The sequence below is a fragment of the Canis lupus genome, chromosome 12, assembly GCF_011100685.1.
Source record: "Canis lupus familiaris isolate Mischka breed German Shepherd chromosome 12, alternate assembly UU_Cfam_GSD_1.0, whole genome shotgun sequence".
Classification (NCBI taxonomy): Eukaryota; Metazoa; Chordata; class Mammalia; order Carnivora; family Canidae; genus Canis; species Canis lupus.
Genome location: NC_049233.1, coordinates 37,768,907 through 37,781,055, shown reverse-complemented (window position 1 = coordinate 37,781,055; position 12,149 = coordinate 37,768,907). Strand labels below are relative to the sequence as shown.

Sequence of the window (12,149 nt, the reverse complement as noted above, 5' to 3'; positions counted from 1 at the left end):
CTATGTCATAAATTAATTTTGAGTAGGTCTTTTACATTTTCTCAGCCTCAGATTCTTTGTCTGTAAATAGAGAAAAACTTCATATCTCAAAGGAGTGTTAACTAATGACCTAAAGAATGAGCCCAGAGGGAGCTCCTGGGTGGCTCAGTCATTTAAATACCTGCCATCCACTCAAGTCATGATCTCAGGGTCCTGGGATCTAACCCTGCATGGAGCCCCTCAAAGAGTCCCACTTGGGGCTTTGTGCTAAATAGGGAATCTGCTTCTCCCTCTCCTCTTGCTCATGCTCTCTTTCACTCTCTCTCAAGTAAAATCTTTTTAAAAACAGAATGAGCCCAGAGACAAGAAAGCAAAATTAAATATGCCAGAAATGAAAGAGTGTATTGGGACTCATTAAAAGGAAGATGGAGAAAGAAAAAAATTGCCCAATCTTGGATACAAAGACTCCCTGCTGCAGCTGACTAGTTGCACTGCATGGGAATGTAAGAGTCAAGGGGAGGAGAGAAGGGAAAGTCCAGAAAAAGGTCAAAGAAAGATTTGTATTTATTATTTAAGTAACTGATTTTAAATTAAATAATAGGAAAAGTTTTGGTTTGGTATGGAAAATAAAGTACAGATTTGTATGCAATGTAATTACCTTTTATAATATTTACTAAAGCTTTTGAGGATCATTTTGAATAAAATATGTGAAAAAATATTGAAAGTATAAAATGTCAGATAGCAATAAAATTACTTGGTATTTTGTAGCTAAACCATCATAATAACTGAGTGCCCCATGAAGTCACTCAAAACATTGAGATTTGGAAAATTTGGAGTTCCTGCTTAAAAAAGTACTCTCCAACTCTTCCCATTCAAAAAAAAAAAAAAAAAAAAACTAAGAAAACAATGAGAAAGAATGGAAAATCACAGCACTTTTAAGTTGTTATTAGCATTGCTGGGTAGGTCTTTAGTCCACCTTAATTATTTATGGAATAAAGTGAGCTTTATGCTTAAGTGAATAAGTGAAATTTATGCATAAGTCTTTGACAATAATCTTATTTTGCCAATTTTCAAACCATTAGGAAAATTTTAAAAAGATATTAATTAAACCAATGTATAATCTTCTTTTATATAATGGGATTTTTCTATTATACTGTAAATTAAAAGATTACACAACCTTATTAATACCATAGGAGTTCTAGCCATTATTTATTATTGTATGTTGATTACCATAAAGTCACAATTTGCCTTTGATATGCCAAGAAAGTTTTAGCAGTTTCATTTTTTCTTTTTTTAAGTAAGCTCTACACCCAGCATGAGGCTTGAACTCATGACCTTAAGATCAAAAGTCACATGCTCTACTAACTGAGCCAGCCAGACACCCCTTACCAAGTTTTTTTTTTAATATGACTTCCTCAAATTTACTGGTTCTAGGTCTTGATTGCACATTAGAATGCTCTGAAAAGTTTTTCCAACATACCAATGTAAGGGCCCTCTCTTAAAGGTCTAATTTAATTCCTTTACAAAGGGCCCCAGATATTGATAAAGTTCTTAAAACTTTCCAGGACTCTAATATTTACTCAGGGACAGGAAATCTGTCTTTAGATTCATGTTCTCCAAATTGAATTCCATTAACCGCCTTTGGCAAATGTTAAAGAATAATTTTTTTAGGGGCTCTTGGGTGTCTCAGTCAATTGAGCACATTTCAGCTCAAGTCATGATCTTGAGGTCCTGATTTCAGCTCAAGTCATGATCTTGAGGTCCTGAGATGAAACCCTGCATTGGGCTCCACACTCAGCAAAGAGTCTAGTCAGTCTGCTTGTCTCCCTCTCCCTCTGCCCCTCCCCCTGCTTGCTCTCTCTCTCTCTCTCTCTCTCTCTCTCCCTCTTTCTCTCTCCCCTGAACAATCTTAAGAAAAAGGAGAAGAAATTTTTAAAGGGGTAAAATCAATACTCTCACTCAAATAGAAAGTGAACACATTGTCAAAGATTTTACTTAACTCATTAGTTAATGAGGGAACAAATAAGGTGTTACAACTGGTTCAAAGGAGAATCCCAAAAAAAAGACCAACTATAAGCCAGAGATCAGCAAACTACAGTCCTGTGAGCCAAATCCAGCCTACTACTTGTTTCTGTACAGCCTGCAAGATAAGCATGGTTTTCATATTTCCAAATGGTTGGAAAATATCAAAAGAATTGTAATATTTAAAAAAAAGAATTGTAATATTTTATGACATGTGAAAATTACATGAAATTCCATTTCACCACACACAGACAGCCATGCCTACTGGTTTACTATGGCTACTTTAGCTCTATAACAGCATAGTTCCAATAGTCACAATAGAGACCACAGGACCTATACAGCCTACAATATTTACTATTTGGCTCTTTTCAGAAAAATTTTGCCAACCCATGATATAGGCAATCAAGAATTCTGGCACAAATTTGCAAATTGGCACAAAACTTGTCAAATCCACCCAGCAGTAAAATACAATGTTTAGAATCATCTCTTCAATAGAAGAGAAACCATTGGCATCTCCATCCAAACAAAAATTTGCCTGCATCTCTGAAGACTAGAATTATTTGCATTACCATTAGTTATCTATAGCTTATAGAGTTATCAAATAGCTCAAGGACCACAAAAAGCACAGAACCCTCTAAAACTGCATAACTTTCAAAGGTCTGCTAGGTGATGCTCGGTATTTTCTTGACAAGACACCTAATAATCTTTTAAATTCATTTCACAATCATTCACAATTTTTCCCGGCATGAACTAAACTACATTAACTTTTTTTAGGGCATCAGATTATACTCTGAACAGAATTCATTTTGTATGGATCTGCTTAGAGCATGGCCAGACCCTGTTTCATAACGTATCTTCTCTGCTTCAGGAAGTTGACACACACCAGGAACCGACCGTCACTAACTGACCTCTGGTTGCCAGCTTCTCATTCACAGATCAGACATGAGTCATGATTGGGCTTGTGCAAAGTGCTCTATTCAAGATGCTCCCAAATGAAAGACCCAGGCTCTACCTTCAGGGAACATACCTTACTGGCACAAGCATTTCCAAGCCAATAGAGATACTCCGTTTTAAGTCTGATTCACTTGTATTTTTTTTAAGATTTTATTTATTTATTCATGAGAGACACACACACAGAGAGAGAGAGAGAGAGAGGCAGAGACACAGGCAGAGGGAGAAGAAGGCTCCATGCAGGGAGCACACGTGGGACTCGATCCTGGGTCTCCAAGATCACGCCCCAGGCTGAAGGTGGCACTAAATCTCTGAGCCACCTGGGCTGCCCTCACTTGTGATTTTATAGCTTCCTCGTTCTCAAAAGAAAATGCAGCATCCCTTGAAAATTCCTATCCATACTGCATTTCTTTCACTGACTAGTAGAAAAACAACTCTGCATAAAAACCAAGTCTCTGATCATCCTTTAAAGTGTATGCTTAAAATAAATAAATAAATAAATAAATAAATAAATAAATAAATAAATAAATAGTGTATGCTTGACTTTTAAATCAACTTTATTTTCATTTAAACTGTTGATTATTTATTGCAATTAAGAAAATCCTCATTAAACATACCTTCAGTATTTTTATGATATTCTTTTGAAAGTTTTTTGCAAAGTAAATAGTTTTTCAAATTTGCATTGAAATATTTGCCTTATTTTTTTAAATAACACTTACTTTGATCTTAGCAATTCACAATCAAAATTGTTTAAGGTCATTCTCTGAAGAGATTCTCTCCTGAAGCCAGATTGGCATCTCCCAAGTACACCAGTTTGTTTTCTGCAAGTGAGCACAGCTTGTGGTTTGAAGAATTGCACTAGCTAAATTTTGCTTTCTTATATCATATTTGGCTTTGCTCCTCACCACATCCCTAAAGCCAAGTGAGTAGATCTTACCAGCTTCATTTCACAAACACAGATCCCTTTTATGCCTCCCAAAACACTCTGAGTGTCCTCTTTCACAGCACTCGGCATATTTGTGATCAGATAGTTAATGCTTGAAGATTGAATGCTCCCTGAAGACAAGGGCTGGGTCTGTTGTGTTCATCACCCGGCATCAGCAGTATAGGAAGATGGGTTCTGGAGTCTATGTATCGCCAAACCCCAGCTCAACCACTTACAGCCCTGGGCAAGTTATTTAACTTCTATCTGTACCTGAGTTTCCATCTATGTAATGGTCATGAGTCCTTATTTTATGGGGTTCTTGTGAAGATTTAATTAATGTGTACAATGCTTAGAACTGTGCCTGATATGTACCAACTAATAAAAAAAATAAGAGCCATTATTATGACCTAGCAAAATGCCTGGCACATATCAATATGCAATAAACATTTGTTAAATTAATTCAGTTAAATAAATTGGGTTAAATGTTAAATGTTAAATGAATTGAGTAAACTAAAAGTGAATGGGAATCAAATATTCAAACATTCCAAGTCCAGGGCATTTTTACTCTTCTTCCATGCTTTCTTGAATATACAGAAAACTTAACTTTAGAGAACAAGATTCCAGGAAATTATGAAACAATGATTCCACTGATTGTCTATAAAAAAAAGATCATCGGATTAACTGAAAATTTTTTCCTGGGTTTGCTGCTCCAGTCCTGGGCTTAAAGCCAACATAACTTTAAAATAATCATAAAATATCACTAGCAATTAATTTAAATCACCCTTTTATAATAGAACATAGTAGATGTTCAATAACTGAGGAATGATTGGTTTAGGGAATCAATGAAGAATGCATACATACATATAATTTGTAAAGTTAGAGCGTATTAGAACAGTGTGTAAAACAAATTATACCAAATAATTAAGGACACAATTTTATTCACACTGCTACAGTAGGGAGAACATTCATTAATGAAGAATGTCTCAAAGAAAAGTATGGATGGGGTTGTTGTTGACACACAATGTTACATAAGTTTCATGTGCACAACTCAGGGATTTGACAAGTTTATACATTATGCTGTGTTCACCACAAGCTTGGCTACCATCTGTCCTGTTATATCCCTATTACAGTATCATTGACTATATTCCTTATGTTGTGCCTTTTATTCCCATGACTTATTCATTCCATGGCTGGAAGCCTATATCTACCCCTTTCCTTCACTCATTTTGCCCAACACCCCACCAACCTCCCCTCTGGCAACCATCAGTTTGTTCTCTGTATTTATTTATAGGTTTGTTTCTGCTTTTTCTTTGTGTATTCATTTATTTTGGTTTTTAGGTTCCACATAAGAGTTAAATAATACCATATTTGTCTTTCTCAGTCTACCTTATTTCACTTAGTATAATACCTTATAGGTCCATCCGTATTGTCTCAGGGTGAGTAGAGTTTTATAGAGGCAGGTAAACCAGGAGGTCATCTGTGAGCCTTATAGGAGTCATGGGAAAAAGTAGACAAGTCTTACCTAAATCCTATGAGGAAAAGTGACTCTTTGTAGTTAGCCCTCTCCCAGAACAAAAGGTGGTGGGGAGGTTTCAGAAAGCAAGTGGGTTGAGGTGAAGGTTTCTTAACCATTGCAGTTTTCTGGTAAAGCTCAGGTTAAAGTTCAGCATTGTCAGCAGTAATTATCATGGGGGCAGTATACTACAGGCTCCCTGCATGGAGCCTGCTTCTCCCTCTGCCTGTGTCTCTGCCTCTGTGTGTGTGTGTGTGTGTGTGTGTGTGTCTCATGAATAAATAAATAAAATCTTTTTAAAAAAAGGTAAAATCATGACTCTTACACATTTATAAAATGAACATGTGTCAAAGATTGTGCCTAACAAATTAACTATTGGGGAAACAAGATGCTATCACCAGTTTGAAAGAGAATTCAAACAACACATGATCAGCAATTAAAAATGAGAATAGTTCAAATCTGGATGCCTTCTCCAAAAAACAAAAAAGTGAGGAAATAAATTTACCAGCATATGCAAATTGATGAATATCCACAGGGAAATAAGCAATTTTATTTCACCTGATGAAAAGCCTTTGCCTTTCTATGGACAATAATTTGCATTACTATGAGCATCCTACAACTAACAGATTGCAAAGCAAGAGAAGGTGCAAGCCCCTATAAATCAAATAACCTGGAAGTTACACTAAATAAGACACTTACATGGTTCACATTTTTTCCTGACACTTTTTTCACATGATTTGCAAAGTGTATTTTGCAAAATTTTAATTTAACCTAGGAATGCAACTAATAAGTAAATTAAAGGGAGATTGTATTTTGTTTTGTTTGAACTTTACTAAGTGTCAACCATCATTTCAGAAAATCACTTCTCTTATGACAGTGGTGATCATAGTATTTATGTTGCCAGTACAGCAGCTAAATCAGTCTATTTTGTAGCTATGGAATCCAGAGTGATATTTATAGATATTTACATATAAGTACAGGCTTCTAACTACTTTATTGTGTCTTATGGGTGTTGTAATGCCTTTTGAAATACACATTACAGTATAATAAATTGTTTTCTGTTTATTTCTCCTTTCTGTCACAGTTTGAACAATGCATTGACTTTTTGGAAGTATGTATAGCTAGGTTTTATTCTTGATTAAGGGTCACTTCAGGGTCATAAAAGTGGCATTACAAAGTATTTGTTAGAAAAAGGAGGCATTGCATTGATTGATTTGGAACACCTGGCATGGAGGAGGTTGCCTATTGTGACCTAGATTAGGTAAATGAAATTCAGAATGGCAAAACCAATCTTAGAAACCATGTTTCTGAATATATAATCCTTTTTCTGTCCTTTCTACTCATTCTTCCCCTCTACATACCATAAATACAAACCCATACCCTGTTCTAAAACTTCCCTATCAGTAAGCTGGTATCTAATGTCCCCAGTGCAGATCAGAATACCGATATAATCTTTCTGCCTATCTTATGTAAATTATGATACATTTCTGTAAAATAAGAAAGGCATGTTTCAAAATAATTATTCTAAACCAAAAGCAAGATTCTTTGTGGTATTCCAATAAAAGCCAGAGTCAGAATTGGCAGACCTAAAATTCTGCAATTCTGGATCTTTAAGGGTTTCTGTGTGTATTGATTACCTATTGTTGCATTACTCCACAACTGAATGGCTGAAAGCAACAAGAAGCATTTATTATCTCTCCCAGTTTCTGTAGGTCAGAAATCAAGAAGTGACTTAGTTGGGTAGTTCAGGGTGAGGGTCTCTCCTGAGGTTGCAGTCAAGATATCAACCAAGGTTATAGACTCTCTACAGACCTCTAGAGACTTGGCAGGGGCTGATGGATCTACTTCCAAGGTGACTTTCTCACATAGCTGGCAAATTAGCTACAGGGAGACTTCAGTTCTTCTTCATATGGGCCTCTCCACATGGCTGCTTGAGTGTCTTCACCACATGGCAGCTGATTCCCTCCGTGATAATTGACTCAAGAGAGAAAGGTAGAAGAAAAACATCTTTTATGACCTAGCCTCATAATCATATATCATTGTAATATTGTGATTTACAGGAAATACCTATTTAGTCATTCAGATAATCAAAACATTTCTCATATATATATTTAGTCTTCATCCACAGTCCCTGGCTCGCAGCTCCCAAATCCTTGGACTATCCTGAGCAATAAGAGCAATGGGAGTTTTTCTTGTTATAATATTTCACCTCTTGTCCCCAGTTCTTAAAATCACTTCAAAGACATAAAGGTAAAATGAGTATCTTGTTGATTCCTATCAAGGCCTTTTCACCACGATTAGGTTTATGTAGATGAATTGATTTTTGGAAAGTACCTAAGGATGGGGGCTTGTTGCCAAGGAAAACAATCATGAATAAAAGGATGAAAATTTCAGTCCCAGTCCCTGATTTCTGGGGAAGAGAGAGGGTCTGGGCATTGAATCAATCACCAGTGGTCAATGATTTAATCAATCATGCTTATGTAATGAAGCCTCCGTAAAAAAACAAAAGGAGAGGGTTTGGAGAGCTTACCGGTCCAGGAGCCAGAAAGCTTCCACATGCCATCATGCTAGGCTCCAAACTCCACAAAGACAGAAGCTCCTTTGTTTGGGATGTAGCCCTATGTATCTCTTCATGTGGCTCTTGATTTATATCCTTTAATATCCTTTGTAATAAACTGGTAATTTAGTGAATAAGTAGGTTTCCTGAGTTCTGTGAGCCACTGTAGGAAATTAAACCTAGGGAGGGGTTTTGGAACCTCCAATATATAGCCAGTGGGTCAGAAGCACAGGTAACAATCTGAGCTTACAAATGGCATCTGAAATGGAGGACAGTCTTGTGGCTGAGCCCTTAACATGTGGAAGCTAGTACTATTTCCAGGTAGATGGTATCAGAATTGAGTTGAATTGTTGTACACCCAGCTGACATCAGAGAATTGGTTGATGGTGTGGGGAAACTCCCTTCTCATTGAAATTGGGTAACAGAACCTTTTAATCACTTCCTCCATAGTAAGTATTCAGTAGAATTCAGTTCTATGCATATAGGAGAGACTATACAGGGATATGAATAAAATAAAGTGAGGGTCATCAATGACCATATTAGAGGCTGCCTACTGCCTACCATGTAATATTTTGTGCTCTTTCCACATTCCCAAATTCACATTTTATTTTATCTGAATCTTTATTATTTTCTTAGATATATATGAAGTTATTAATAGAGAGGAAAATATTGATTATTTCACTTTGCAAGCCAGAGGTAGAAAAACACAACCTCTTCAATAATCTTGGAATAAATAATTCAAAAGCCATTCAGAATTGAATTATGGGCATGCTGTTAAAAGCTACAGCATCACGGCATGTCATATCCATATAACGATTACTTCATTTGTCCCAAAATGTTTATTTCTTCAGAGCAGACAATCAAAAATTTCATTAAGACCATTAACAAATGAGGAAAAGACATAGATGGGCTCCTTTTCCAAATGTATCCTCACAATTTCCTCATATACGTCTGATTTTAAATTGAAAGTTATTAGAGATATGTTACAGAGAAGAGAGAAAGTAATCAGACATGTTGCACTTCTGAGGTCTGTAGTTTTATATTACATAAGGCAGAGTTTAAGTATAATAAGATTTCTCGGATTCAGCATTTTTTTTAAGATTTTATTTATTTATTCATGAGAGACACAGAGAGAGAGAGCGAGGCAGAGACACAGGCAGAGAAAGAAGCAGGCTCCATGCAGGGGGCCTGATGTGGGACTTGATCCCGGGACTCCAGGATCACGCCCTGGGCTGAAGGCAGGCGCTCAACCACTGAGTCACCCAGGCATCCCAAATTCAGCACTTTTTGAAGTGAAGGTAAAGTGTAATAAATTAAAAAAAAAAAAAAGTACTTTTGTTGATAATTTGGGAAGAGGAATGCATCATGCTAGAATACATACATGCATATTTCATTCTAATGATGACCACTGGTTGAGGGGACACTCATCTTTGTAGCCTTGGGCTACCTCTCTTTAATTACCTAGTTAAATCATTTGAGAAGCCATAATCAAACACATACTTCAAGACTCCAATAATTCACATCAAGAAGCAAATGCAGAGTGTATAATCAGTTGGGAAAACATAAAATGGCTTAAAGTAAATGGAGAATTTTTTTTTAATATCCCTGTATGCTACCTAGAACATAACAGATGCCAAATAAATTTTAGTTTCCTCCTATCCCACCCTCAATCCTACCTCCCAAGATTCTAAGACTAGATTTTGAGGCATAACCTCACAGAAATATCTAACTAAAATAGTAAGAAAATGCAATGAAGTTCCCCAGGGTTTACAAATTAAGATTCTTACCAGCTTCAGTTTTAATCCAGATGCTATTTAACTTTACTAATGTTAATATTATTTAATGTAAATTAATATTATTTAACACTATTGCTAATAATTTAATGACAATAAAGAATTGATAGTAAAATATTTTGCTTCTTTGGTGGCTCTGCTTAAGACTTTTTAAAATACAGATACATTTGAAATTTCACATTTATCCCAGATAACCATGAAGCTATGTTTTCAATCTATGGTTTACAAAATATATCTATGAGAAAAACAATAAGTGTATATTTATGTTGAATGACTAAACAATAGGGTTTTTTTTTTAATTACCAGGGGCGCCTGAGTGGCTCAGTTGATTAAGCATCAGATTCTTGATTTTGGCTCAGGACATGATCCTGCAATGCAAGCTCATGCAATCAATTCCCAGGTTGAGCTCCAGGCTGAGCATGGAGTCTGCTTAAGATTCTCTCTCTCTGATGGGTGGACGAATAGGGTAATTGGGTGATGGGCATTAAGGAGTGCACTTGATGTAATGAGTTCTGGGTGTTACACGCAATGGATGAATCACTAAATCCTACCCTAAAACTAATAATTCACTATATATTAACTAAATTGAACTTAAATTTTAAAAAATTTTAAATAAAAATTAAAAATAAAGTTTTTAAAAAAGATTCTTCCTCTGCCTCCAACCCCCACATGAGTGTGTGCTCTCTCAAAAAAATAAAATAAAATAAATTAAATTAAATTAAATGTTAAAGGATAAGAAAATTACCCAAAAAAGTAAGTGAAATAACAATGTTGAAATAACAACAATTTTGCTACTGACAAATAATTAAAGGATACCTATCATTTCAGATATCACTCAATATAATTAAAAAGATAAAAGGGTAGATAAAAGTACTTTTGCAAAGATGGAATTTTTCTGCAATGTCATTCTAATAAAATGGACTGCATTTAATTTTACTTGACTTTAATAGGAGAAAAAGAAGTTGAAATGACATGCAAGAAATTGCTGAATTGCAGATAAGTGTTTCCTTACCTCATGACATATTCATTCTTAAGAGATCCCTAAAGGAAGATTACCTAAAATATTAATCTGGAGTTATTATCATTTACACTATTTGTATCAATACTAGGCAGTATTTTTTGATGTACTGCTATGAAAGATAAATTTACCAAAACACTAATACTCCAGCCATCTTCATTCCCCCACATCACAAGTTTTGGTAGTTAGGTGAGTATTTTACAATTGTCACATTTCATAAGTTTAGAATTGGTTCTGCAATCACACCTCTTATGGCTTCTTAGGCAGATTTCCATATTTAAGTGAATTTAAACCTCACTCTCACACCTTCTATAGCTTCTACATTTCTGAGTTCTCTATTTTATCTTTGAGTTGGCTGGAAGATATAATGAGATAATTGTTTTAAGAGGGCTCACGGGTGCCAAAGTTCCTAAGGGCTTAACTACTAAGAGGAAAACTATTTCTCCATTCACAATACTTTTAACATCAAATGTGTGGAGCAGTTATTCAACATCAACCAATTCTCCAACTCTTCAGACATCACATGGCTGTCAAACAATTCAGTATGACACTAACCACTCTACTCAGAGTTGGTACAAACCCCACAGGGTAAGGGCTCAGCTCCACAAGACTGCCCCCCACTTCAGATGCCAGTTGCAAGTCCCAGGCTATCACTTATCACTTCTGATCAGCCAGCTATAAATATCTTTCAGTGGACGAATGATTAAAGAAATTGTGATATAAAGGTAGATAGATGTATGGATATATGCAGTGGAATATTATTCAGCTTTTAAAAACGAGATCCTGCCACTTACAACAACATGGGTAAACCTGGAGGACATTGTGCTAAGTGAAATAAGCCACACACAAAAAGAAAAAAAATTGCATGATCTCACTTGTATGTGGAATCTTAAAAATTCAAATACCTAGACACAGAGAGCATAATGGTAGTTACCAGGAGCCAGGAGGTGGGGGAAATGGGAAGATGTTTATCAAAGAATATAAAGGTGCAGCTATAGGAACCCACCAGGAATCACCTCACTAGAACAAAGATACTCCTATCACCCAGGAAATTATAAGGGACTTAGGAGTTCTATGTTAGGAACTGGAGGCAGAGACCAAATATAGATTTCTTATTATATCACAACTATTTACTAGCTGTAACTTTAGAATGTAAAGGACAACTTGACTTTTGGCGTTTCTTACTCTGCCATTTTACCAATGTCACTCTTTTATTCCTTAGAACTACATTTAAATATACAATAATCCCAAAATAAAGCACTTAATTTTTTTAAGTCAAGTCACATTAAAGTGTTCTGACAAATTAAGCATTTTCCCTGTCTCACACCTCCCCACTGTGTAGTCCCACTTACCAAAACTAGTCTCTTAACCTCAATTAGCTATTTCTTCTG

General features: G+C 35.7%; 1 protein-coding gene and 1 non-coding gene across 2 annotated transcripts in view; one reads left to right on the top strand and one right to left on the bottom strand.

Annotated features, from left to right (window-relative positions):
- IMPG1 (interphotoreceptor matrix proteoglycan 1) overlaps positions 1-12,149 on the top strand; it is a 114,274-nt gene that overhangs the window by 66,628 nt on the left and 35,497 nt on the right. The window lies entirely within an intron of this gene.
- On the bottom strand, positions 1,287-1,359 carry TRNAK-UUU. Its single transcript has one exon. It is a non-coding gene; the product is annotated as a tRNA-Lys (tRNA).